The sequence below is a fragment of the Crocuta crocuta genome, unplaced genomic scaffold (assembly GCF_008692635.1).
Source record: "Crocuta crocuta isolate KB4526 unplaced genomic scaffold, BGI_CrCroc_1.0 scaffold282, whole genome shotgun sequence".
Lineage (NCBI taxonomy): Eukaryota > Metazoa > Chordata > Mammalia > Carnivora > Hyaenidae > Crocuta > Crocuta crocuta.
Genome location: NW_027529174.1, coordinates 5147800 through 5175765, shown reverse-complemented (window position 1 = coordinate 5175765; position 27966 = coordinate 5147800). Strand labels below are relative to the sequence as shown.

Below are 27966 nucleotides of genomic sequence, written 5' to 3'. Positions count from 1 at the left end.
AGTTAATGCAAGTGGAACCCGTGGTAATTCTGAAGCCGATGTATTTAATGACAAATTGAATTAGAAGAGAAACTAATATAATTGAAGGTAAATTTTTGCTAACCAAGTCTGACATACTGGCAAAATATCATGCCTCCTATCCTCCATTATTTTTTTTTTCAAGTTTTATTTATTTCTGAGAGAGAGCGTGAGCAGGGGAGGGTCAGAGAGAGAGGGAGACACAGAATCTGAAACAGGCTCCAGGCTCTGAGCTGACAGCACAGAGCCCGATGGAGGGCTCGAACCCACGAACCGGGAGATCCTGATGTGAGCGGAAGTCGGAAGCTTAACCTACTGAGCCACCCAGGCGCCCCGATCCTCCATTATTAATGTAGTGTTATTCGTGTCAGGGAGGAGAGCCACTGGTTGCTGGTATCTCTGGGACCTGGGGTGGAAATAGAACACCGACAACTGCTGAGTGAAGTTCTCTGGGATCATGTTGGCTCTTTATAGTTCTTTTATTTTTAAGTGTATTTATTTATTTATTTATTTGGAGAGAGAAAGAGAGGGAAGGGCAGAGAGGAGGAGAGACAGAATCCCCAGCGGCTTCCACACCGTCAGCGCAGTGTCCGGCTCGCACTCAAAACTGGTGAGATCATGACCTGAGCCCAGATGAAGAGTCAGATGCTTAACCAGCTGTGCCACCCAGGCGTCCCTCCCCCCGCCCCCCAGCTCTGTATATTTCAGTGGATTTAAGGAATAATATCCCTGCGTATGTTAAGTCATTCTGGCAGCATCTTCTTTCCAAACAGATCCTGATGATGACAGTAGCTCACCATGATTTCTTGCCCTTGTAAGACGTCATGACGTTCTTTACAGTCACAGCCTTCAGTCACCACCATACCTATCAGATGATGATGATTGCCTCATGCAGGTGGGTAAAATACCCACAGAGGGTCACTGTGGTGTCACCCCCACGTCACAGATGAAGCAGGTCAGGGCACTGTGGGAGAGAAGAGGACCACAAGACCCCCAATATGGCCAGCTTGTTTTTTTTCCAACGTGGGAAAAAGGCCTAGAGAGGTTTGAAGGCTTGAAGAAAGTCACAAAACAAGTTCAAGGAGCACACTTGAGGCTAGAACTCAGGCCTAAGTTCTCAGTTTCACAGACATTCCATTCTAAAGGCATTATCCAAAGCCTTAAATGATATGGAAATCTTATACCATACTAGAGTTCAGTATTTCTGCCAACATCGGCACAGTGGATTGCAAAGTCCAGAGGACTGAAAACAACCAATGACCTAGTGAAAACTGAACATCATACGGTTACCGAGTGCTATATCAGCAAGTTCCAAGGATCTTTTGCATGCCTTTTAACAGCCTACAGCCTAAAACTGAAGTGTTCAATACAGACAAACACCCAGATTGAAACTCAGGCAGTGAATTACATACACAGCAGGTCAATGAACACCACAGACCTTGTCAGACTCATGAATAATTAAATATATTTTTACACTACCACAAGGTTAGTGTTCACAGGTCTAAATTGGAAAAGGCATCAGTTGAAGAAGAATCCTAACTTCAGCTTCACTCAGTGAGGAGACATTTGGAGGTGATAGAGGTAAAGTCATAAAAATGTTGACAAATTAATGAGAGAACTTCGAGGAAAAGCATTTCACATATAGGCCCGCCAACATGAAGGTATGGAGTTAAAACCGGAAAATAGGCAAATCGAAGGATGAGATACAGAGTTAGCCCGAAACGGTCTAAGTAAATTTGAGGGAGGCAGTCACACCAGATGGTAGAGGCCCCTGCTCTACAAAGTAGGGACGTTTCTCATTTTCAGAACCTAAGTTTCAAGAGGAAAGCACATGATCCAGGCCTGGCCAATGAGAGCACCTCATGGCCCAGCCACAGTGATTGGTTCAACAAGGGGAATGTAATATATGCTGAGCCAATGAGAGTCAACGCTGGGCCTTTGGAGAAATAAGTACTCCCCTTCCTGAGTTGGCTGAACTGATAAGATAAAATCTAGAGGTTCCATATTTCCAGGCCTGCGATTGAAGCCAACATAGAAAAAAATGGATCTGAAGAATGGAAGAGAGGTCCTAACAACATCATTTATCTACTTGCTATTAGATCTATAGTCTGGACTTCTCAGCAACTCGGGCTTGTTTTCTTTGGCCAGTTTAAATTGAGTGCTATTCGCAATTGAAAGAATCCTAAAAACCAGTGTCTTCCTGTCCCCCAAATTAATTAGTTTCAATCTGAATTCGTGTTTCCTTTTCCTCTCTTCTCTACAAATTAAACCAATATTTCAAGGTCTTCGTTCAGATCTGCCTCCTCCATAAGGCTTTCCGGATCCCTTCCCTCCGCCCACCGCCACTACCAACTAACCACACTAAATCCAGATGGTTCCATCGTCTCCCCTTCGTTGTCACCAGTTTCATGTCTTCCCCTCTCCTACTTCCCCTTTTTGCACGGTTAGCACTACTGAGCCCCAGGGGTGCCTGGGTGGCTCAGTTGAGCCTCCCACTCCGGATTGTGGCTCAGGTCATGATCTCAGGATCATGGGATCAAGCCCCAAGTGGGCTTGGAGCCTACTTGGGATCTGTCTTTCCCTCTACCCCTCTGCCCTCTCGCATGTTCTCTTTTTCTAAAAATAAAATTTAAAAATTAAAAAAAAAAAAACCACTACTCAGCCTTCGGATAAGCCCAGAAGAATTGAGATGTCCTGTTGGATGTTCTTATAGCACCATCCATCTTCCCTTCATGGACCTCATATTTGTAAATATGTCTTTGCTCTATAGCACACAGGATGGAGGCAGTAGAGTGGGTGAATTAAAAAAATGAACCTTGAATCCAGACTGCCTGGACCAGGTGTATGACCTTGGGCAAGTTTCTTCACCTTTCTCTGCTGCAATTTCTGTCTCTATAAAATGGAGGTGATGAGAGTTTCCCTCATAGAATGTGACTGCATTAACTTATGTAGAGTACTCAAAATACACCTGGCACATACTAACCACTGTGTAAGATAGCTGTCATTATCGTACACGGGATTATTTGATTAACATCCAATTCCCAATCCTCATCAGACATAAAGGGACTGAGAGACAGACCTGTTTTAATTCACTGTTTCACACCTAAAGAAAGACACAATCTTTCTTATCCATTGGAAGAGTCAAAAGAGTGAATATTAAATTTGGGGGCAGTTGCCCCTCTCTGAGGGGCCTGGAAGCTTCTGGAGGGGCAGAAGTTCATCCTGTACATTTGTAAAAGCCTCATCCGGTCTCAGGCACTGTGCCTGGCACATTCCTTCCTTTCTTTTTTTTTCTCATTGCCAAATAGGTTACTGCAGCTCATTTGATATGCAAATGCTAGTAAACATTTGGCTCTCCCTGTCCGTGGGGAAAATATTTTGCCGGCTGGAGGGTTTGCAATCGGAGTGGTTTCTGTGGATTGTATTTCAATTCTGTGAGGAGCTTCAGGGCAGCCTTTCTCCTGGTTCACCATGTATCAGACAACCATTTACTAAAGCACATACCTTGTGCCAGAAGCCGTGTGAGCCACTGGTGATCCTAGGATAAAAGAAGGCAGTCACAGTGTTTGCACCGCTTAATTTCCAATGCGGTGCTCATTCACTGGCACTGTTTATGGATGTTTTTGCTGCTTTTTGCATGCAATTAGTATAACATAAGGACCTGCTAACTTCGTAGTGAACATCGATGTAGAGTTCCTACGAGAGGGAAACTACGTCGTAGATCATGAGTGTATTTACGGGTGGTTAAGATTCCCTAAGCCTTCGGAACAATTGGCTTATTTTGAAGTGCCAATTGAAAACTCCATGGATGGATTTTTAACCTAGGGCGGAACATGATTAGATTGCAACTTGCTTATACATTTTGATTGACTGAAAGAAAGCTGGCTGCCATCTGGGGAAAGGGTTGAAGGAGAGCAAAAGCTCTCTTTGTGAGGCTAACTAGAAATCTGTGGCAAGGGGCACCTGGGTGGCTCAGTTGGTTAAGCATCTGACTCTTGATTTTGGCTCAGGTCATGATCTCAGGGTTTGTGAGACTGAACCCAGCTGCGGGCTCTGTGCCGAGAGCCCAGAGCCTGCTTGGGATTCTCTCTCTCCCTCTCTCTCCTTGCCCCTCCTCTGCTCATGCTCTCTCTCTCAAAATAAATAAACTTAAGAAATGAAGGAAGGAAGGAAGAAAAAAGAAATCTTTGGTGAGAAATTTGTTGGTAGCCTGAGTCTACGTAAGTAGCAGCAGTAGAAAAAGAGAAGTGGACAGATTGAAGACTCTTTTTGGAGGTAGTCAGCTGAATTTGGTGATGGACTGGGATGAGAGACAAGGATGAGTCAAAGATGATTCCCAAGCTTCTGACTAGGATGAAAAAGAATGCCAGTTTTTACGTTAGGGAATGCTGATGGAGAAGGTTCAGAGGTAGGCGCTTGGGAAGAAGTGACATTGGTTTCGCAGGTAACCATGAAAAACCGAATAGTTATATCAAGTACAAATCTGGGGCTCAGAAGAAGTGCCTGAACTGGAGGAGATATATCTAAAAGTAATTAATACCTAGAAGATAATGCAGGACATGCATTTATGGGTGAAATTGGGTAGGGAGAGCATCTAGAGTGAGAATAGACAGGGGGAATGTCATGAAGGGCTCTGCCACAGAAGGATCAGGTGGAGGAAGAGGACCCAAAAGAGACTAATACAAAGCTTATAAAGTGGTAGAGGGAGAGAAATAAATGTGCAACGTGGCAAAAGCCAAAGAGTATTGCAAGATGGCGGGAGGACTCAAATGCATCAGATAGAGCTCAGTAATCAAAGAAGATAAATAATAATAATAACACTGTTCAATTCTTGAGCAAGGCTTTAAGATGTATTTAATCCTTCTGCCAAACCCTTTAAGGAAGGCAATATTATAATCCCCATTTTAGGGAAAACTGAGGCCCAGAGAGTGTTAAGTAATGTGCCCTGATTCATTTTAGTATTATTTCAACAGAGCCTGTTACTCAGGAGTCCTTTGAATTGTCTCAGGGGCAGCCTGTAAGGAATGGTTAGGAGAGAACACATGTTGGAACCAGGTGGTGAGTGAAAGGGAAGAAGAAGATAAAGACATTTGGCTTCGAAGGGAAAGAGAGATGGGATAGTAGAAGATTGAAGAGCTCAAAAGTACCTTTAATGAGGGGGCGCCTGGGTGGCTTAGTCGGTTAAGCGTCCGACTTTCACTTAGGTCATGATCTCCCGGTTCGTGGGTTCGAGCCCCGCGTCGGGCTCTGTGCTGACTGCCAGCTCAGAGCCTGGAGCCTGTTTCAGTCTGTGACTCCCTCTCTCTCTGACCCTCCCCTGCTCACGCTGTCTCTCTCTCTCTCCTAGAAATAAATAAAAATATAAAAAAAAAAGTACCTTTAATGAGTGGCTCTGCCTGGTTGGCAAGGATCTTCCTAATGTGGCTCTGCCCCCTCCTGCCAAAGTTTAAACCAAACTAGCGCATCGTCCCCATTTCATGCTTCCAAGCCCTCAGGCTCATGGCTCCCCTCAACCCTCCCTCAGCCAATTATTCTTCTTTTGGTTTCAGGTCCACCCATTCCCCAAAACTCAGCTCAAACTTACTTCCAGAGGAAACTTTCTCAGCCTCGTCTTCCTTGGTAAGTTTTCATCAAAGGTCACTCTTTGTATTTCTCTAGAAACCAAACATTCCTGACACAATGCCAGGCACACAACAGGAGGCTCTCAGATAATTAGCAGGTCATTATTTTACCTGAAACACTTGGCTCACTTGATCAGAACGTTTTTACTCACCATCCTGCATTCCTGGTGGTTTTTTCTTTTATCCACGTTCTGATCTAAACTGACTGCTTTCTTTGGGTATGGAGAAAGCAGTGTTTGGAAGGTAAGTGAGCAGTAAAGAAGTTGAAGCAAATGAGCCTCCCTTAGAAATGAGATTTTCTAGAGAGATTTGGTAATAAAATAAGGAGATATCTCAGCAGCTTAAGGGAGGCAAGAGAATCAGTGGAAAGGTTTGATCATATTATGTGTCCCTTTTATCATGAGTATTAGTCTGGGGAGACCCTGTGTATGTTTGTCATCAAAAAAATGAGGGGCTGGTGAACCCAGCAGTGAAGCTTGATGAAGAGAGTTATTAAAAGGGTAGAGGGGCAGATCAGGAGCCCTAGGGTTTTGGAAAAGAGGAAGTCCATCCATTAGGTTGAGGAAATTAACATGAAATAACCCCCATCTTCTCAGTAAAGTGGGGAGTAATATAGGCTCCATCACTGTTAAGCGGTTTTCACTGCTTTGTTCACCACCACATCCCTCAGAACAGTAAGAGACATAATAGGTGCTCAATAAATTGTTGAATAGGGCTATGATTGAACGTGTTTGAAAGAAGACTGGAAGAAGTCCAAGTATGGACTCTAGAAGTAAGGTGAATTGTTGTTCTATAGCCTGAGCAGACTCAGAACAGGGCTTCATTGGAGGCATTTACATCCCTTCCATGTTCATAAACACTATTTTCAATAAAGGGAACATAGGTCTTTTTGCCAAAATAGCATGTCCTAGCAGCCTGTATGTGAGCACTTCCGTAGCTTTAACAAACCCCACCGACACCGCCATCTGGTGGGAGGGCAGGGATTCACATGTGGCGTCTGGAACGAGCTTGCTTTCAAGGGGCAGTACCCGTAATTCTCTTTGCTCCTGTCCTTCTAGAGAGTTGGCAGCCATTGAAAACAAGATACCACCATCCTGAACTCTCTCAGTGGACAGCTTTGTCCCCAGTCAGGGGTTAAGGCTGTACTCTTACATTCCTTCTTAGAAATCAGAGTCAGATGGCCAGATTAAGGGTGCCACTGACAAAGCCACGTGAGCAGCATGGTGGTGGATGGGATGCTGTGTACCTTGTAAAACACTACACACATCCTATCCATCACTCACCATCAGGATGGTCCCAAAGAGGAAGGCTGTGAGCAACTGCCTGGCTTAGAATGCTGTATTCATTGAATAAACCCATCAAAATTTGCATGAACTAACCCAATAGATTCAAAAGTTTCAAGAGTTCTACTTCATTTAAATAATTACAAATGGTTTATGCTGTTTTGTCATTATTCTGGTTCAGTTTGCACCTCCGCAACGATACTGTAGATGTTTTAATTTTAGGCACACTACATGCATTGGTATGTGTATGTTGTGTACTTTTTTTTTTAAATAAGGACAATTCAAGGTCGCTTACTTTTTTTTTTTTTTTGCTAAAGAGGGGTGTTAATTATGAGCCATTTGGTCAAAGTTGGTGTTATAAAATAATGAATTTCAGGAACAGTTATTATTGATTCATATAGATTATTATAACTTTTTAAAGAGCTATTGTTATTTTGACTAAGCACAGAGCATCCAATTTTTGTTTTTAATATTTTTAATTAAGATATACATTCAGAAAGGTGCGTAAATCTTAAGTGAATTGTCACAAAGCAGACATATCTGTGTAGCCAGCACCTAGGTGAAGGAATAGAACATTACCAGCATCCTTGAAGCCTTCCCCCACATTTCTCCAGATCACTGACCTCTCTTCACTAAGAGTAAGCCCTACCATGACTTCTAACACCATAACTTAATGTCGCCTCGGTCTTTTATTTATGTGTGCTTATATAAATAAAATCATGCAGTATGTAACTTTTGCACAACATTAAGCATTTATGAGATTCAGCCATTTTGCTCAGAAAAGCTGTGGTTTGTTAGTTTTCATTGGTGTATAGTATTCCATCGCTGAAGCTATCACAATCTGTTTACAAATTCAATACTGGCAGATGTTTGGGTGTGTTGTTTAGCTTGAAGCTATTACCAAAAATGCTTCTATGAACATTCTTATATATGCTCTTTGAAGTCCATAGGTACACATTTCTGCTAGGCTTATACTTAGGCACAAGGTACTCAGTCATAGAGCATGCACATATTCAACCTGGGGAGATAATGCCAAACACAGTTTTAAAATGTTCACAGTGACACTCCCACTATCAGATGTCTGAGTTCCGGTTGCCCCATATCCTCCCCATATTTAGTATTAGCTTTTTAACCTCAGCCATTTTGGTGTGTGTCTGTGTCTGTGTGTGTATATACACACACATATATATCCATGTATACACATATTTAAATAATTATGTATATATATTTATGTAGTTACATATATATGTGTGTTTATATAGCTGTATGTCATTGTGGTATTTTTTAAAATGTCTTATTTATTTCTGAGAGAGAGAAACAGTGCGAGCAGGGGAGGGCAAGAGAGAGAGGGAGACCCAGAATCTGAAGCAGGTTCCAGGCTCTGAGCTGTCAGCACAGAGCCCTACACAGGGCTTGAATCCACGAACCATGAGATCATGACCTGAGCCGAAGTCGGACACTCAACCAACTGAGCCACCCAGGCACCCCTGTCATTGTGGTATTAATGTACTATATTTTATTTTATCTTTTTAAAGATTTTATTATTTTTGGGGGGTGCCTGGGTGGCTCAGTCAATTGAGCATCCAACTCTCAATATCAGCTAAGGTTATGAGACCGAGCCCTGTGTTGGGCTCTACACTGACAGCTGACAGCATGGAGGCTGCTTGGGATTCTGTCTCTCTCTCCCTCCCTCCCTTCCTCCCTCCCTCCTACTCCCTGCTCGTGTTCTCTCTCTCTTTTTCAAAGTAAACAAATAAACATATTTTATAAAAGATACTATTATTTTTAAGTAATCTGTACACCCAACATGGAGCTTGAACTCACAACCCTGAGATCAAGAGTTGTATGCTCCACCCACTGAGCCAGGCAGGTGCCTTAAAGTACTGTATTTTCATAAACACGAATTCTGTTTCCTTTTATAGCAGAACAGTAAGAACTATATATACCAAAATATTTTTGGTAATAAGTGCACATTATCCTGTTTCCTTTTATTTAGGCTCATCTCAACAATCAGTCCATGTCCCACGTAATGCAAAAACAATAATATTGACACGTGACATCTCCATCTGAACTATCCAGCAAACAAAAGGATTCATCTAACATCTTCTTGAAAGAAAACAGGTAGAGAAATGAATAGTCAATGACTATAAGCAATAAGAGAAAAACAGCCAGTTTTTTTGAAACAAAGTATAAGTGGCAGAATAACTGAATATTACAGTTAGGTTCATCTAATTCATTTCACTTAAAGCCATGAAAAGTTAAATGATCAAGACCTAGACCAGTTGCAGACAGAGCCAGAAGTAGAATTCTAGTCCATACACCCTTAGCCTTTTATAGGATACCTAGAATTTTTATATAATGTACTTTCTGAAATCTAAATTTTCTCTTTAAACTAAATTTAGGGGCACCTAGACGGCTCAGTCAGTTAAGTGTCCAACTTCGGCTCAGGTCATAATCTCACAGTTTGTGGGTTCCAGCCCCATGTCGGGCTCTGTGCTGACAGCAGGCTTCAGATTCTGTGTCTCCTTCTCTCTCTACCCCTCCCCCACTCATGCTCTGTCTCAAAAATAAATGAACATTAAAAATTTTTTAAAAATAAACTAAATTTGGGGCACTAAATTTGGCTCATTCGGTTAAGCGTCCGACTTCAGCTCAGGTCATGATCTCATGGTTTGTGGGTTCAAGCCCTGCATCAGGTTCTGTGCGGACAGCTCAGAACCTGGAGCCTGTTTCAGATTCTGTGTCTCCCTCTCTCTTTGTCCCTCCCCCACTTATGCTCTGTCTCTCTCTGTCTCAAAAATAAATTTAAAAAATAAAATAAAATAAAAGAATAAAAATAAACTAAATTTAACTTCCCAAAGTTCAGATTCATTTTGTAGGTGCACTAAGTTAACCATGAAAAAGACCAGTATGTCTTGTGAAAGAACAAAATTCAGCAGAGTAAGTTGGAAGATCTCTGTGGCTTTTTTGAAGATTCACATCCCATCCACCAAACAGAAGGGTACTCCGAGGAGTTGTATAAAACAGAAGGCTTTGATAGGCAGAACCAAGGTTGTTCTGGTTGACAAGGAAGTTCCCAGCAAAAGAAAAGGAAGGGTTGTTTCTGGCAGGGGGCTCTTAGGCAGATCACCTCACCAGTGCTGATCAGGAAATTGCAGACTGAGTTTAAAACCAAGAGAGGCTGAAACACCAGTTAGGTTAGACATGAAGTCTTGGTGCATCTTAACACCAGTGACTCCATTTAGGGCCTGTTGTTTCTTTCTAATATTTCCCAACTTTTGATCCAACTCTCAACCTCACCGAGAAATGAGATCAAAATTTAAGGCATTGGCACCTCTCTCAGTGGCCACTCTAGTTCTCGAAGCATTCGTTCATCCTGGGTTTTGCCGACTCTGTGGTACTCAGTCATGACTTCAGGCTCGCCATTTTTCATCGGGTCATTTTTTTTGTTCCTTTTTTGTCATCCCAGTGTTAGGGAGATCATTTCCCTGGCGGTTAGTGGCTGCAAACACACATGGAAAGCTTTCTGCAGAATGCAGTGCACCAGGGAGATTATTATACCTCTAAGCAGGATAAGTCCCAACATTTGGAGTGCACTTCAGAGCCATGGTCCCCAAGACCAAACCAATCAAAGAATAACCCCACCAAAGAAATCCCCCTTTTAAGCCATGTGGCTTGCCCAGTAATTTTACATAACAGAGTTGTAGCTCCCACAGAAGTGTTAATCCAGGCACAGCACGCTGTGTTGGCTACAGCATAGACACCTTGCTCAGAGCAGCTTTGGCCAGAGAGTCTAAGGGTCTTGGCGCGGCAGCTAGTAGTGTCTTAGCAACATCATCTGCAGTGTGTCCAGGAGTTAAGGAGAAGTTTCTAATCATTTTCCTATTTGTATTTACTCCTAACCCAGGAGTCAGTCACGTTTTTAGCATGTGTAGGAAGAAAATCTCCAAGCCTGAAATAAAAAGTCACCCTGCCTTACGAAGATGGGTGCTGCTGGTGAGATCTCAGGGTAGGCAGGGGCAAATCTGGTCTAGGTAATCATGGGAACATAGGGTCTAGATAATCATGGGAACATAGGGTCCAAATGTGCTAAGACTCACATAGGTAAATGTGTCTAATTGGGTACATACTTCTAGGTGGAGAAGGTATCAGGCATAGTTTACATTGACATTGGGAATTGAAGACAAATTGGTCACAGAGAGGATCTCTTGCATCATGACAAATCGTGCAGTCGGAGAGTTTACCCCCTTAGAAATGGCCTGGGGAGGGGGGAGGTATGAATGAGGGTATAATCTCTCCATGCCAATGCCAGAGTAAAGAAAAGAAAAAGGAGAAAGGGCTTCATGTTTAGTTAAAGTATAAAATCTTGACCCAGCATCTTGGGTGAAGTCTACCTCCTTATCAGCTACCTCTCTTCCTTGTCAGTTCATTTTGTAGGTCTGCATCATCTGCCCAGGGCCTGATGTCAGGTGGAGCCTTCTTTATTGGTGAGACATATACCCAAGGCCCAATGTGCTCTTGTTTTGCAGTAATGTGTGGTTGGGAGCACTTTGTAGGGTCCTTTCCAATGAGGCATAATGAGGTTGTCTTCCTCTGATGACATTTCCAGAATACCCAGTCCAAAGGGTCTAGACTATGAACAACAGGATCCCTTGAAATGGGATCCAGGAAAGCTTCTTTAATCTGTTGATGATATACGTAAACATAAGACAAGCATAAGACTTACTGAAGCTAGGCAGACTAGCTGGAAAGTTGTATCTCTTCGGCAGAAGGTTGTATACCAACAGATACTGGTCTGCCAATGACTTTCCCAAAGGGAGTGCCATGAACAGTCAGCAAGACCAAAGACAATACAGTAGGCCATGGAAATCCAGTGGTTTCTGCAAGTTTAGATATTTTACATTTACTGATCCACTAGTTTTCTCAACCTTGCCCAATGACTGAGGGGGATAAGGACAGTGGCCATCCCAAGAAGTCTGCAGGGTATTCATTAAGGCTCTTATGGTTTACCCAGTAGAGTGGGTGCCTTGATCACTGGAGATTATAGAAGGCATAACCCAAATGGGAAATACATTTTCCAACAATTTCTTTGCCACAGTGAGGGCATCAGCCTGTGGGAGGGGGATGGCTTCTGCACACCTGCAAAATACACATGCAATAACAACGTATTAATAACCCACACCAGGTAGCAGTTGAATGAAGAACAGCTGATGCTCAGAGTCCAGAGGAAGGAGGGCTGAGGCTTCTGGAGACAAAAATATCTTGCCAGGATTCTGGCCGTGGCAGGTCAGACATTGCTGGTAGACTGTTTTTGCAGTCTTACAGAAGTGTCCCTACCAATATCAGTTTATAACTTGAGTCATCCCAAATGCCCTAAGGTGGGTGAAGGAATACAGAAACCGAAAAATGGGGTTAGGTTTAGCTCCCAACTGTTTGTTTAATTCATAGCCATCGTCTACCCATCTTCATTTCTCTGATTCAGGAGCAGACTGTTGCCATGTTACCAGGACCTCGGGATGGCAAAACTTTGGCAACACGAAGCCATTTGTCGCAGAAGCAGAATGGACTTCATCCCATGTGCCACGATGTGTACATCCAGTTGCTTCTGCCTTTGAGTGAGAGCCAGCCAGGGCGTTCCCTGATACTCCGGGCTTTCAGGGTGAGCCTCAATTTTGATAACGGCGATTTGAGAAGGTAAGAGAATGGCAGAAGAGCCAGCATTAAGAAGATTATTTATGGTTTGCCCATTTTTGATTGGAGTCCCGGAGGATGTAAGAAAACCCCTTTGTCTCCAGAACATTCTAAAATCATGGAAGACTCCAAAGGCACACCAGCTATTGGTATCAACATTAGCAGTTTGTCCTGATAACTGGTGTGCTCAGGCGAGGCGTGGAGCTCTGCTCGTTGGGTGGATTCAGCGTGTGAGAGGTTACCGCTTTCTAGTCGGTTGTATTGAGGAAAAACAGCACAACCTGCGTGGAAATGTCCTTTTTCACCTCTACGGTATGACCCATCAGTAAGCAAGATTAGATCAGGATTAAAGGGGTGTCTCATAAGTCAGGATGAGGTGTCACAAAACAGGAGCACGGACCTCTGTCAGGGGGCTTACCTTCATCAGATAGACGTAGTAACAGAGCAACGTATAAGATGTGGTCTAGGTGGTCAAAGCAGAAGGACCTCAGGAAGGCTGCCTACTTGCAGAGAAATGTTGAGTCAGTGCAGAGTGCGGAAGACTGTGGACAAAGTTTCCAAGTCAACATCGTTCCGCAGGGTCAGACCTGCGCAGGCTTCCACTCACCTAACTGCTGTGGCTATAAGTCCGTGGGGACAGGCGCCAGCAACCAAACCGCGCCATATGCTGTCGTAGGTGGCAGGCCTACGTTATTAACTTGGTCTGTGCGTGAGCATTCCCAGGACATGAGTATCCCCTCCTTGCACAAATAAGGTGAAAGGTTTTGGACAGGTAGGCGGCCCTGAGGCAGGCGGTTCTTACAGAGCTTGTTTTAGTCTTGTAAAAATCTGCTCGTGTTTGTCTTTCCAAGCAAAGGATTCAGGGACTGAAATTTTAGTAGGTTTATGGAGTTGGAGAAGTCAAAAGGGGATAATTGGGAACCCATAGTCTGCGATAAAGCCACAAAGCTGTCACTTATGTGTGAGTCTAAGAAATCCCTGAACTGGCTTAATTCTTTTGGAGACCACTGAATTCCTTCGGACCTTAGATCATGACCTGGGTACTGAACAACGTCTAGAGATCGTTGTAATTTTTCCTTAGAGACTTGCTGTCCCTTTTCAGCTAACTGTTGCAGCAAATAAATAGAGGATCCCTCGTTTGTAACCAGGCACAGCAAAAAGGCTATTTGCATACTATAAAAGGCTGTTTCCCAGGGGAACTGGAGGGTGCTCAGAGCTCAGTGAAGTTACTTGAGAGAAATAAGAAGGGGTCTCGGTGAACCTTTCATAACTACCCCGGTCCAGTGTTGATAGTTTCAAGTAAAGGCAAATAGATACTGGCTGATGGTATCTCCAGAGACATCGTGCCCACAAAGCAGCAGTGAACCGAGTCAGGTGGAACTTGGGACACGAGGGTGTTCGGGTTTGGGACAACTAGGAAACCGGGAATGACCATCGTATTCGTAGCTCTCAAATCCTGAACAAATTGCCCTCTCTGTCCCTTGGGTTTTAGAATGGACAAGATCTATAGTGACGAGTACAGGGAGTGATTAGCCCTTGGGCAGTTAGATCAGCTACTAGGTGGGGTGAGGCCTTGGATGGCCTCATGCCTGAAGGGACATTGCAACAACGTAGGGGGAGTGTTATTTATATCTGTCTAAATCATTATGGGTCCTGTACTTCTTATTCTTCCATTGTCAGTATCAGAAATAGCCCACAGATTTTCGGGCTCCTCCATTAAATTCAGGGACTTTTGTTGGAATTCTTCCTCTCCTGTGTCAAGGACAGACTATAAGGAACATAAAAAATCAAATACAGGTGGGTCGGGAAATTCTAAGGTGAAGTCTCCATTGAAGGCAAAATGTATTAGCCCTTTTATTTATTTTTTAAATGTTTTATTTATTTCTAGGAGAGAGAGAGAGAGACAGCGTGAGCAGGGGACGGTCAGAGAGAGACGGAGATACAGACTCTGAAATAGGCTCCAGGCTCTGAGCTGGCAGTCAGCACAGAGCCCGACGCGGGGCTCGAACCCACGAACCGTGAGATCATGACCCAAGCGAAAGTCGGATGCCCAACCGACTAAGCCACCCAGGCGCCCCGTATTAGCCCTTTTAATTTAGAAAGGAGAGCCCTACCTACAAGATTGATTGGAACTGATTGACACAGCAAAAAGGAATGTTGTTCAGTAAAAGGTCCCCGAATCATTTGTACTGGTTGAGATAAAAATTCTCTCCGAACTTTATTAGACACCCCCTCCCCCAACTATGGAAACCTCCTTTTTGCTTTGAGGGTGAGATTTAAGGTAGAACGCATAACTCCGGTACCTTTTAAATTTTGGCAGGGTTTCTTATTAATTTTAACATTAGTTTTCCCTTGAAAATTCCTATTTTATTCCTATCCCTTGAATATCCCTATTTAAGGGAATTCCTAGTAATAGTTTAGCAGAGAACCCCTGAGAGTCCTTCAGCTGTGTGAGGAGCTCCCCTTTGAAGGCAAGTATGAGGGCCTTTGAGGAGAATTTGCATGGGACCATTGAGGACGACCTCTTTCCCAATGCCACAGTTGATTACAGTTGAGACACCAATCTTTGGACCGGAGGTTTGATAATGGACCCCTAGGAAGGTGCAGTGCTGGAAGCCCAGGTGTTGTTTGGGTCTCTGGCCTTGGAGCTGTAAAGCTAATAGGTTGGCAGATTTTTGTTTATGATCTTGCTCCAGGGTCCTTTCAAAATACTCAGCTATAGTCACGAGTTCAGTTAGACTAGTGGCCTCCCATCCTTTTTATCGATCCACTAATCTCAAGAGATAATCCATGTACAAAGAGAGCAGCCAACAGGCGGGGTGACCTTGTTTATTGCATGCAACCTGAAAGCCATAGAGAAAGAGCTACACACAGGCTTCAAAGTCGGCCAGAGATTCATCGGGGTTTTTTTTGTTTGCGAGTCTGTATAACAGGCCAATGAGGAGGGACAGAGAAGACTCTAGGAGTGGCTTGTAAAAGTTCAGCTGCTCTTTTATGAGCTTTTGCTGGGCCCTGAGATCAGACCAAAGATCTCAAATATCATTTTTGGCGTTTTGCCATCTTGCTTCCTGCATCCATATTTGGACTTTACCAGGTCCTACTGACATGCGTACGAGCTAATGAAGATCTGGTGACTTCAGATCATAGACCCTGAAAATGACCCTAAATACTTCAAAAAAACTTTTGGGATTCCTCCCTAGGTTTAGGACATTCTTTAACTATGGCCCTTTAGTTCAGTCTTTGGCCAAGGGGTGAAGGGTACCTGAGGTGATTCACCTGCAACCTCAAAGTTTTATTTCATTTTATTTTTTATTTTTTTATGTCTTTATTTTATTATGAGAGACAGAGACAGAGAGTGAGCAGGGGAGGGGCAGAGAGAGAGGGAGACACAGAATCCAAAGCAGGCTCCAGGCTCTGAGCTGTCAGCACAGAGCCTGACGTGGGGCTCGAACCCAAAGACCATGAGATCATGACCTGAGCTGAAGTCGGACACTCAACCAACTGAGCCACCCAGGCACCCCTCAAAGTTTTATATTAAAAGGTAACTGTCTGATAATCTCTTCAGAATGGAAGGGTAGGTCAGACAATTAGTGAAATGTGGGCACTCAGGTGAAAAAAATGTGGGTCACATTAGTCTTATTATCTTTTTGTGTAAGATGCCTCTTGTGTCTTCAATTTTTTTATTAGCCTTTGTAACAAGTCTTTTAATGAAGCTACTTTGGAATCTTAAAGCCTTTTGAAAGCTTCTGCCCACCATTAAAGTAAGCGTCCCATTCTATTTGTTCAACTTGGGATCTCCTGCTCTCAAGTGTGTTTCTTCAGTGAGCGACCTTGTCTAATGGGGATGTTCCCCGTAGTGGCCATTGTAATTCTAGGTTATCTTTAGTGAAGTTTTGCCATTTTGCTAGATAGGTGCAGCTTCCAGGATTATAGTTCTTAAACATAAAATTAGTGGGTGTCCCAGAAGCTGGTGCCCTCAACTCTTTGGATTTAAAGGATCCCACTTCTTTTTTTTATTTTGTTTAAGTTTATTCATTTATTTTGAGAGGAGAGAAGGGGCAGAGAGAGAAAGAGGGAGGGAAAATCCCAAGCAGGCATTTCTGACAGTGCAGAGTCTGGTGCAGAGCTCTGTCTCATGAACTGTGGGATCATGATCTGAGCCAAGATCAAGAGCCAGAAGCTTAACCAACTGAGCCACCTAGGTGCCCCTTAAGGATCTAATTTCTTTCTTTCTTTCTTTCTTTCTTTTTTTTTTTTTTTTTGTTTAAATATTCTTTTTTTTTGTAATGTTTATTTTTGAGAGAGACAGAGACAGAGTGCAAGCAGGGGATAGGCAGAGAGACAGGGAGGCACAGAATCCAAAGCAGGCTCCAGGCTCTGAGCTGTCAGCGCAGAGCCCGAAGCAGGGCTTGAACTGACAAACCATGAGATCATGAACTAAGCCAAAGTCAGATGCTTAACCAACTGAGCCACCCAGGCACTCCAAGGATTCCACTTCTTAATTTAGCTAGGTCTTTGGATTTCCTGGAGCCAAACTAATACCAAAGAGGGCCTAATGGGAGTCCTTGAGGTAACACATGCTCTAACCACCTTTACATGCTGGATCTGTGCCCACCAACTTTATTGACTTCTCAGATTCCCATTACCACTAGCCCTTGTGTAATATTCACCTAGGGCCTCCCACTGGACCCCATTCTAGCCCAAATTGGACCCAGTCTGATCCCGGACCCAGTTCAACTTTGGTTGGTAACCACCAACAGTTTCACATATGGAATCTAGGGACTGGGGCAAGATTTGAACCAGCAGCTCCCAAACAGGACTGCGGACTGATTCCAGACAGCTGCCACCAGAGGTCTCAGTGTGGAGTCAAGGGATAGAACCAAGGGCTAGGGTTTCCAATCAAATAGGGAACTGTGGAAAGTCAGTTAGATCAGGAGCTCAATGCAAAGAGAAAGGAGACCAGAATAGAGAACTTCCCAATAGCCCTTGGAAACAGGCGGAGAACTCAAAGGGTCTGCAGGTACCATGCCTGTGTTTCTTGTTCCCAAATCTGCCAGTTCTCTTCAGTCCCACCCCTGCCACCAAATCTGTTAAAGAATAAAAATTCAACCTAGTAAATTAAAAGATCTAATTGGAGTTATTCAATGTTTCCTGAATCGGGCAGTGTCCCTTAGAAGGGTGTTCTAAGGAGGTGTAGAAAATGGAAGGCTGTCATACACACAAATAGGGCAGGACTAGACAGTTATTTGCAAAAGAAAAAAAAGATTGTTTCAGGCAAGGTCACCTTCCCTCAGGGAGAAGAACAGGGGGTCTTAGGCAGATTACCTCACTAATGCTGATCAGGAAATTCCGGACTGATGCGTTTTAAATTCTACTCCTAGGAGAGGCCAAAAATGCAGTAAGTATTAAGGTATTAAGTCTTGGTGGGGCTTAATGGTAGCAACTCCATTTTGGACCTGTTGTTTCTTTTGAACAGTCCGTAGGCAGTAATTATATAGTCATGCTTTCTCTTTCTGACTAATCAGAAGACAACTTGACACTGAAATCTAATCCCAGCAGAACATGCTATCTGGCTCTCACTCTTCAGAACAAGCAAAGCAGGCTGGCTAAATTCCCACTACCTTCTCTTCCTGCAAGTCAAGCCTTCGAGTTTTAATAAAGCAATCCACATACATACTCAGCTCCGTCTTCCTATAAGGATTCAAAAAGTGGGAGATAGCTGTGGAACCACAGCTTTGTTGTGGGAAGAGGTCACCCCTGACCCGCAATCAGTAGAGTGCGAACGTTGAGTCGTGGCTCTGCACTGATCATAAGCATGCATCCAGAGTTTCTAGATGACAAATGACACAGGACTGCAAAATTCTAGCTTCTGGCTACTGACCAGACTATAGCTGATTTATCCCTCTAAGATTTATGGTTTATGTCTCTGCTAATGGCATCGGCAAACCGGCTTTAGACTCTTAACTTTTACTCATCTTGATCTGGGGAATAAAATTCGGATTATTGGCGCACCTGGGTGGCTCAGTCAGTTAAGCATCTGACTTCAGCTCGGGTCATGATCTCACGGTTCGTGAGTTTGAGCCCCGCGCTGGACTCTGTGCTGACAGCTCAGAGCCTGGAGCCTGCTTTGGATTCTTTGTCTCCCTCTCTCTCTCTGCTCCTCCTCCTCTTGCACCCTGTCTCTTCCTCTCTCTCAAAAATAATTAACACATTAAAAAAATTTTTTTTAAATTCAGATTATTGGCTTCTCTTGAAATGTCAAAAGCTCTAGCCACTCAGGGTCCACATTCCTGCCACAACCAGAAGAAATGGAATGGAGTAACCTGCTTCAGCAGGGACAAGACTCTGTAACCCACTGGTCTCCTATCCAAGTCTCTTCACTCCTTTACGTTACCTTCCTGGCCTCCTGAGGCATTTGAGTTTAAGATGCCTGCCCTAATCAAACAGTCTCAACCCCGGGATTCTGCCTGGAGGCAACAATGCCAGACAGGGGCAGCAACTGCAAGAGTCTCCGAACAGGCTGCATGGAATTCTGGTTCCCTGCAGGGTTACTCAACCCTGGCCTTGGCCACGCCCTTTCTGCTGGCAGGATATTGGCACAATACAGAGCTTCCCGGCATACAGTGGGATTTTATTCAGAGAGAGAGATCTGGGACTTCCACTGCACTCCGGGACCCTGATTCCCATTCTCTCTCCCCAAGTATAAGGGCAGAAAAGTGCTGAGGGATGTGTTTTACTTGTCTCCAATCTGCAAAGAATTCAATTGACAGATAGGCAAGTTTGTTTCTTCTTTCAAACATCTGTATTTCCCCCTGTGAGTCAGGGCGTTCAACAACGCTGTTTGATAGTCAATAAATCAAGGCAAATGAACTTACAAAAATGGATCATCACTTTTATGGAAAACCAACTAAACAAATGTTTTGCTTAAAATGTCAGGCTCTGGGGGACTTTAATAAAATATTGGAAGTGAGTTCCCTAGAGGAGATGAGCCATCCAAAAATAGAACGTATGAGGACAGTGCTAGTTGATACTTCAAATATGAACGGCACTCCATGTCCTAATGGATGAGGAACTGTGTTACCTGATGAGATGACATGAATCGTGCAGGGAGACTCTCTGGAACCCGGTGGACAGCAGCTGTGTAGGATCTGAGGCCATGGATGTGAACAGTAGCAGTCCATGGGAATCCCCAGGAAAAATTAGCTCAATGCCATGTAGAACCACACTGTACAGGATTTATGGTTATGGAAGTTTTCCCAGAGTTCTAATAATAACAAGGTGTAGCCGGAACCCAGATTGTCTCAACCAAGATAAAGCCGTGCACGGAGGCAGCACTGCCCACCACTACTCTTGTCTGCTGAGCCCTCCTTGGAGGACCTGGTTTATCCGCCCTCCCTTCTCTTGAATCATCAAGTGGTTAAGCTCATGATCTTAGTTTGGGGTAACCGCTTAGATGTGTACCCACTTTGATGCATGGTCCCAGGCTCTGAGGAGGTGCTCCCTAAAGCCATCTTAGAAATCCCTAGAGGAGTTCTTTAGGAATGCAGATTCCAGAGTTTATTCACAAAGACTCAAGCCCAGTAGGTCATGGTGGGCACCAGGTATTTACATAATGCCCCAGGGGGCTCTGATGGAGGTATGTCTGGGGCCAGACCTTAAGGAAAGCGATCTTAGAAAGCTGATGCCAACATTTCAGGATTCCATCCCCAGCAACAATTGAAAAACTTACTTTTGAAGAAATGTAAAACAGGTAGGAATCCTGAATTCATAAGCGTATGAAATCTCCTTGTTATTATTAGAAGTTGTATTACTTTGAAATTTGAAAAATAAAGGAANGGGGTGGATAAATGAATAGTTTTTGAGAGAAAGTTGTTCTTTATAGAAGTCCAGCTAATGAAATGCAGAAGAAATTATTTGTTAGCAATTTCTAATCACTATTTTATAGCTATTAATGGGATAGAGAGTTTAGGGAATGAACCTAAGTGGGAGCTAAAGACATTGCAGATGGTTGATTCTGCAATGGAGGAATCACATGGACACCATCCGAACCCACTAAGGAAGCCTAGAAAAATGGCACAACTGTGCCATTATGTGCCGCATGATGTGATGCACTAGGAAGTATGACGTTTTCTTGCCCCCAACATTCAGCTCACATCTCATCTAGCCAGTTTATAGGAAATAAAGAACCAAGTGACACCAAAGGGAAGAAAGAAGACAAATCCAGAATGTGCTGTCATTTTACAGGACAAGTCACTCAATTTCTATAACAAATCAGTAGCCAGGTAAGGAAAGAGGGTTGTTATAAAATAAAAGAGACTTAAAGACATAACCAAATGGATCATGTTTGGATTCTGATTAGAAGAAGCTAATGGTAAAAAGACTGATCAGAGACAATAGGGGAAATCTGAATATGGACCTGGTATTAGATGATAAAAAAAAAAAAAGACTATTGTTAGGTGCAGAAGTAGCATATAATTACATTCCAGAATGTTTTTATCAAGGGGCGCCTGGGTGTCTCAGTTGGTTGACCTTCCGACCTCTGCTAAGGTCACGATCTTACTCAGGTTTGTGAGTTCGAGCCCTGTGTCAGGCTCTGTGCTGACAGCTCAGAGCCTGGAGCCTGCTTCAGATTCTGTGTCTCCCTCTCTTTCTGTCCCTCCCCTGCTTACACTCTTTCCCTCAAAATAAATAAACATTTTTCTAAAAAAGAATGTTTTTATTGATTAGAAATGCATACTGAAGTTTTTACAAGTAAAATGACACAATGTGTGGGCTTTTCCTGAAAATGCTTGAGTAAACCTAAATCCACTTGGGTGAGTGAACTGAAATTGGCAAAACATGGCTAACCATGGAAGCTTGATGCTGGATATGTGGAGCTTTACAATATTCTTCTCCGTATTTGAGGGTATCCTTGAAATTTTCCACAATAAAAAGCTTTTAAAATAGACTCTTGATGTAGGCACTCACCCCTTACAAGTCAGGCTACTAGGTCAAGAAGCAGAGGTTATTATTATTCAGGAATTAACATTCCTTTCTAATGATAACTCCCCTGTAAACACTCTTAGAAGGGCATTTGAAAATCAAAGCTCAGTTTTCAAATTCAGAAATCCATTTTTTTTCCTCTCACGGCCCAGAAAAGCACCAGCATTTTTTCCTCAGCCACATTACCCTCTTCTGTAATAGCTTAATGAGACGAAGAGAGTAAATGGAATTCCATTTGCTGCTTTGACGGCTAGAGAACCATTAAAAGACCCATAAAAGCATCACTCATCTATTAAGTGAAAGAAAACTCATCATTAAGTTAAGGGAAAACAACTCTTCCCACTCAGGAGTTTTGGGTGTAAAATACTCTAGATAATGAAAAGAGTAGAAGCAAAAAGTTTTGTGCTTTGTCGCAGCTTATTTCTAGAGCAGAAGGAGAGCTGCCTTGCGATATCTGCAAGGGACTTTCATCTTGGTCGCCAAAAAGAAAATGGCTTCAGATTAAGAATTAAAAACTCCTGAACCAAAAAGTACTCCAATTATCTAGGCACACTTGTAAATTTTGCACTCAATACTGTAAAGATGTGTGCAGTACTTTAATTCTGAAAGGCTGCCTGGCTCTCATTGCCTTTACATTTGGCAGCTCACTCACTCAGGGCGGCTAATTAACACCCACAGCACAATTCTCGGCCAGGATTCCTCCAAATGCCTATCCTCCAACCCACCAGACATCAGCTTGGATATTAACCTAGGGTGTTCTGAGGTTATACTATAGAATACTGAGGAATTCTATAGTATCTCCAACTTTATTTCTTAAAAAATCTCAGCCAATGACCTACCAGTTGCTTTTATGGGTTTCCTGTGAAATAGCTAGTGTCATTAAAGCCAAGTTCTAAGGATAGACACACAGCAGAGAGTCTCAGAATGGGTTCTGGTAGGACTCATCAGAATCAACCGGTGTGTTAAAAGATAACAGAACCCTGGGCCCCCTCTCGAGTCTACTGAGTGAGACACTGCTGCTACTGGGGCTTAGATTTCTGCTTCTTGAAGCAAGTGTGCCAGGTGGCTCTTCCACACCCAATTCAACAAGCAAACGTTCCAGAATGGGGGTTGCTCTCAAGTCTAGGAGAAAAACAGAGGATAGAGATACACGTGAACCAGCATCAGGAGGAGGCAGTGAGCCAGCATGGAGAGCACTCTGCTAGACAACTGGCCTGGTTTCTTCAAAAAGTCAAAGGCATAGCCACTGGCTGATAAATACATTTTAGAACACGGTATATCCGATCAATACAGCCGTCAAAAGGGATAAAGGAGTCCAGCACTGTCTAGCAGTATTCTTGTCTGTTGGGCGTTGAAAACATTATGCTAAGTAAAAAAAGCCAGACACCAGAGACCTCATGTTGTGTAATTCAGTGTCCTATACAGGCAGATCCACGGAGACAGAGAGTAGAGTAGTGGTTCCAGAAGATATGGGGAGGGAGAATGGTGAGTGACTGCTAATGGCTCGGTTTCTTTTCTGGAATCAAATAATGGTGATGATTGCCCAAGTGTATGCAGATACTAAACCCACTGAATTGTGCACCTCAAAGGGGTGAATGCTATGATCTCTGAATTAGATCTCAAAAACTGTTAATAGAAAAGCTGAAGTTGACAAAGTTAGTTCCTATATCAGGACTCACAGAACGGAAGCCACCCCAGGGGCCTGGCCGTCCTTATGAATCAAAACCTAGGTCAACCTGCACTTACAGGAAGCACCTGTCAAAGAAACCTAACGTATGCCAGTCATAACCCTCCAACTCAGGCTTAGTCAGCTTACCTTGTCCTAGAAAATGGGACCTGCTAGTCTTATTTAAAATCTCAGGCTTCCTAGCCAATCCTGCCCTGTTTCTACTGCCACTTCTAAGGCTCTCTAAAACTCACTTTTGCCCAAAATCCTTCGGGAAGAGTGTCCAACTGCTTGTGAGGCATTGTACTCCCCCAAACCATGGACTGTTTTCCCTTGAACAAAGGACATCAAACTTGTAACTAAATTGTTTCGGTTTTGTCATTTGACAAAGGTGTTGCAAAGAAAAAGGGCATTTTTTTTCTTGACTAAAAGAGGCTTTTTTAAAAGAAACAGAATGTAACCAAAAATACAGTAAGTAGACCTTGTGTGGACTTGATCCAAACAAACTGTAAAATAGACAATTTTAGGCAATTGGGAAAGTTGAACATAGATTGGAATTCTTGTTTCTTTTCTTAGCAATCATACTGGCATTGTTAGGTATGATTATGTCTTTTCTTTTGAGATAAATACTGAAATATTTAGGGGTGAAATAACATGATATCTGGGTTTTCTTTAAAATAATTTGGCAAAACAGTCTGCAAAATGAATGGCTTTGGTTGATAGTTGTGGCCTGAAAAATAAATATACAGGGATGTGTTGAATTTTATTTTTGTGCCTAGTTGGATATTTTCATGATAAAAAGTTAAGAATAAAGGAACTCAGGGTTTCTTGATTATCTTCATTTGTTTTGATTCCAAAAACTTCAGTTGTATGATTACATACTACAGTGTCAGGATGAAACTGAAGGGCAAATACTAGAGGTAGGTCTTTCATTCTGAGCTTTCCAGCAGGAAAAGCCCAAAGGGAGAATTTGAATACTACCTGGAATTCAGAGAAATGAACGGGCAACATAGAAAGGCACTGGGCTCAAAGTTCCTTGGCCATTTTTTAAAAAGAAAATAACTATTCAAATTCCTCGGAAGCCTCTTGAAGTTCTAAGACGATGAAGATATTGTTAACTAACGATTCAGTTGATACTTTAAGCAACAAATTAATTTCACATCAGGATCGACTTGTGTCTGGTGTGTTGGGCTCAACATTTCATTGTGTAAGACTTCTTATGGTGATCTGTTGCTTCAGAACTGAATTTTACTCTTACAATCTTACTAGAGACATTTACGTGCCTCAAAGATCTGCCTGCCACTGTATATACACTCACACATGCATATATAACTTAATATTATATAAAGTTATATATATAACTTAAGGCTGAATCTTTGACCAGGGGATTAACCCAAAGGATTGTAGGTTTCGTGTGGGAACATACCATGTGTCTTCAGCCTCTGATGTTAGTATTCCAGGGGAGGGTGGCCTATGGGCTTCATAATCAGAATCCCATATTCTCAAATGCCATCTGGCCTGACTGATAACCCTCTTGCCACGGGTTAATTAGGATTTGGGGGGAAAAAAAACACATTGACTAGGAAACACTCTGCCTGGACATCAAAAATCTTGGACATGTGAGAATTTGGAAGATTATAAACATTCTTCTCACATTATTGATACTGAGGATGCTGATTTCAGTGCCCTCTTTAATGAAGACCCGCAGAGGAAATTCTTTTGGGAATATTTGTGTTTCTCTTGAGTGAATTGTTTCCGTTTTCTGATTTTTGCATCATCTGCCAGACAGTTCAGAGCAAAATTTTTGGCCTTCTTCCAGCAAGTGTACAGAGCCTCATGGGTATATTTTGTCTACTAGTCCCTGCACTACAATTTCCTCACTGTTTTGTTTTGTTTTGTTTTAATCTCATTGCAATGTATTCTTGTAAATGACATTCAAGTCCTCTTTGGACTAAAATGGGGGTATAAACAAGAAAGAAAGAATAAATTAGAAATAAATACAAAAGCAGATAAAAAATATTATAAATAAACACAAGTTGTTTTCAAGTACTTGGTTAACACCATTTCAGTTTTAACAGGTACTACTTCCTTCTTCCTTTATATGTGGATGTCTGGCTCCCTTCCGACATTTATCACCTGTGAACAAGCTGGGGTTTACCACGAAACGTCAGGAATGGAGAGGGCAAGACTCAGAAGGCTTTGGGTATATTATTAGGATTTTCCTACATTGGAAAACCAAAAACATGCCTTCAGAGATGGTCTGAGATTAATGTGTATGTGTGTGCACGCGCACGTGTGTGTGTGTGTGTGTTTGTGAGCACGTGCAAGACAGGAAAAAAGAGCATGTGAGGTACATTCCATCCCAAACAGGGCGGAGAAAAGCAGTGTCAGACTGTTCCGCAGTCATTCCCGGCAGCTTTTTTACCCAGAGAGCTTGGTGGCCGTTCAGAGAGTACAGGCAAGTGACCATTTTTATGTTTGAGGTTGTGGCTCTCAGGGAATCTTTTTGCAGGTTGACTCATCTTTTCAGAGTCTCTAAAACCAATCTCATTTTGCACAGGAGACATTCCTGGGGCTCAAAACCAAGCTTCTCCACACCTGCCCTCCAAACTTAGCTGAGATCTTCTGCCCAGTTCCGCTAACTGGGTCCACCCTCTAGTGACCTATCTGGTCCCTTACGGACCTGCCCGTTCTTACCAAGCTCTTCCTAGAGCCGGGGTCACATGGTCAATCTCAGCGTGGTGACCTAGACCCTGCTTTCTTCCACCAGCTCTAGAGTCAGGCAGAAAGAGCACTGCGGCAGGAATTCAAAAGCTGGAAATCAGTTCTCGCCGCCTCTACTTGCCTTTGAGTACACGGTCGGTGCATCTTCTGGGGCACGTTGTTACCTGTCTGGGTCTCAGTTTCTACATGTATAAAATGAAATCATAACGTTACCTATTTCTCAGTGTTAGTATGAGGATTCAAGGAGACAATATAGAACAGTGCCCGGCACATGATAATGAGTGTGCAATGAACGCTGGCCATTATTCTGATGATTCAGCAAGAAGGCCTTGCAGTATGAACGTTGAAACGTGGAATTTTCTCCCTAGCTTTGCCGCGCTTGGGATGGTATTGAAGGAGAGCCAGAGCTTATCTTTTCTCACCCATCCGAGCAGCACAGGCCAATTTAGAATGAAGCTACTGGAGNGGGGGGGGGGGGGCCCTACAGTGTGTTCACATGTTTGCATATTTCTGTCCAATGCACACAAGGGGGATGTTTTCACAGTCTTTTACCTAAGAAGGACTGCTCAAGTTGTCTGAGCTTCAGGCCTCGTGAAGTCTGGCTCCATCTGGCATCCAATCATGTTACATCTCCGGAGCCACCACTACATGGCCAGATGCGTGCTGACAGCAGGGAGATTGATAAATGGGTACAGACTTATAAATATGATCGTTCGCGTTACAAAGGCTGATATAAAATGGTGTCATTCGCTTAGATGAGCCACGTTTGCTCCAAGATAAAGAATATACATTTTCTTCTAATCTTTATTTAGAATCAAATGAATGCTTGCATAAATACCCTGAATAGGTGTCTCTCTAATCTAAACAATGCCACCTTCACCTTGCTGCTTCATCAAATTTCACAGTATTCTGTATTTTTGCAGGTTAATTGCTGTGTGGAATGTTTTGGCCCCAGGCTAGGTTGCCGCCTCTGCGCTGGTGGCTTTTTGTGGCCCTGCTCTATGACTGGACCCCACTGATTTCCACAGCGGCTCCCACTGAGCCTTGTAGAACTTGCATCCAATAGCTCAGCAAAACACATTTTGCCACGAATTTAAAATAACCTCTATAGGTAACTGTCACACTTTTTTCAGTGAAGAAAACATCGCCAAAACTTAGAAAAGAATGGAATGCAATAGCCAATGTACAAAGACATGGGTTCTAAATAGAGCAAATCCGTGATGCCTAAGACCAGCTAAATGCCACCACCCAAGGTGCCCAAATGCCTCCGCAGATGCCTGTAATGATTCTAGGTGACCCTCTCCATATACCTGACCCTGCTTTGAGTCTGCCAGCCATAGGGAGGAACCCAGGCAGGGGATGGAGTAGCTGTCATCACTCTGTTAGGATCATGTCTCTTGGGGCCACAAGGGTAGACATGAGTGAGAACAGCAAAGACATCACAAGGGAGGTCATGATGTTTTTTTCCTCATCTGATTTCAGTGAGTGCTCGCCAGTGCCCGGGCTGCTCCCAGCCGTTAATCACGTGAGCATCTCTAACTGTGGAAGGTGTCAGCTCGCCTTTTGAAAAGCCCTACACAGGTGTCCCTTCACCCACACAGGTTTGGACCGTGTTTTTGTGTGGCTTTTTATAATAAATACAGTGTGCTGCTGTGACTGTTCATGTATTTCTCTTCCTTATGATTTTCTTAGTAACATTTTTCTCTAGCTTATTTTAAGAATATATATTAAACATATACAAAATTGTGTTAATTGACTATTCATGTTTTCAGTAAGGCTTACAGTCAACAGTAGGCTTTTAGCGGTTACGTTTTGGAAAGTCAAAAGTTATATGCAGATTTTTGACAATGCTGGGGTCAGTGCCTCTAACCCCCATGTTATTCAAGGTTCAGCTGTACTTTATTCTGATATCATGTTTATACAAATATCTATAGAGGGGTAAAATAGGCTTTCTTTTATTTTCTGTAGTGAAAATGATTAT

The 27966-nt window shown here is 43.0% G+C and overlaps 1 long non-coding RNA gene across 2 annotated transcripts; it reads left to right on the top strand.

Moving 5' to 3' along the window:
- The first annotated feature begins 5565 nt into the window (after positions 1-5565).
- On the top strand, positions 5566-27641 carry LOC144226330 (uncharacterized). Of its 2 annotated transcripts, XR_013333610.1 has the most exons (4): positions 5572-5637; positions 8919-9043; positions 12405-12616; positions 27468-27641. It is a non-coding gene; the product is annotated as an uncharacterized LOC144226330 (long non-coding RNA). The 2 variants fall into 2 exon arrangements; XR_013333609.1 differs by lacking the exon at positions 8919-9043 and having other exon boundaries at positions 5566-5637.
- Positions 27642-27966: the final 325 nt, after the last annotated feature.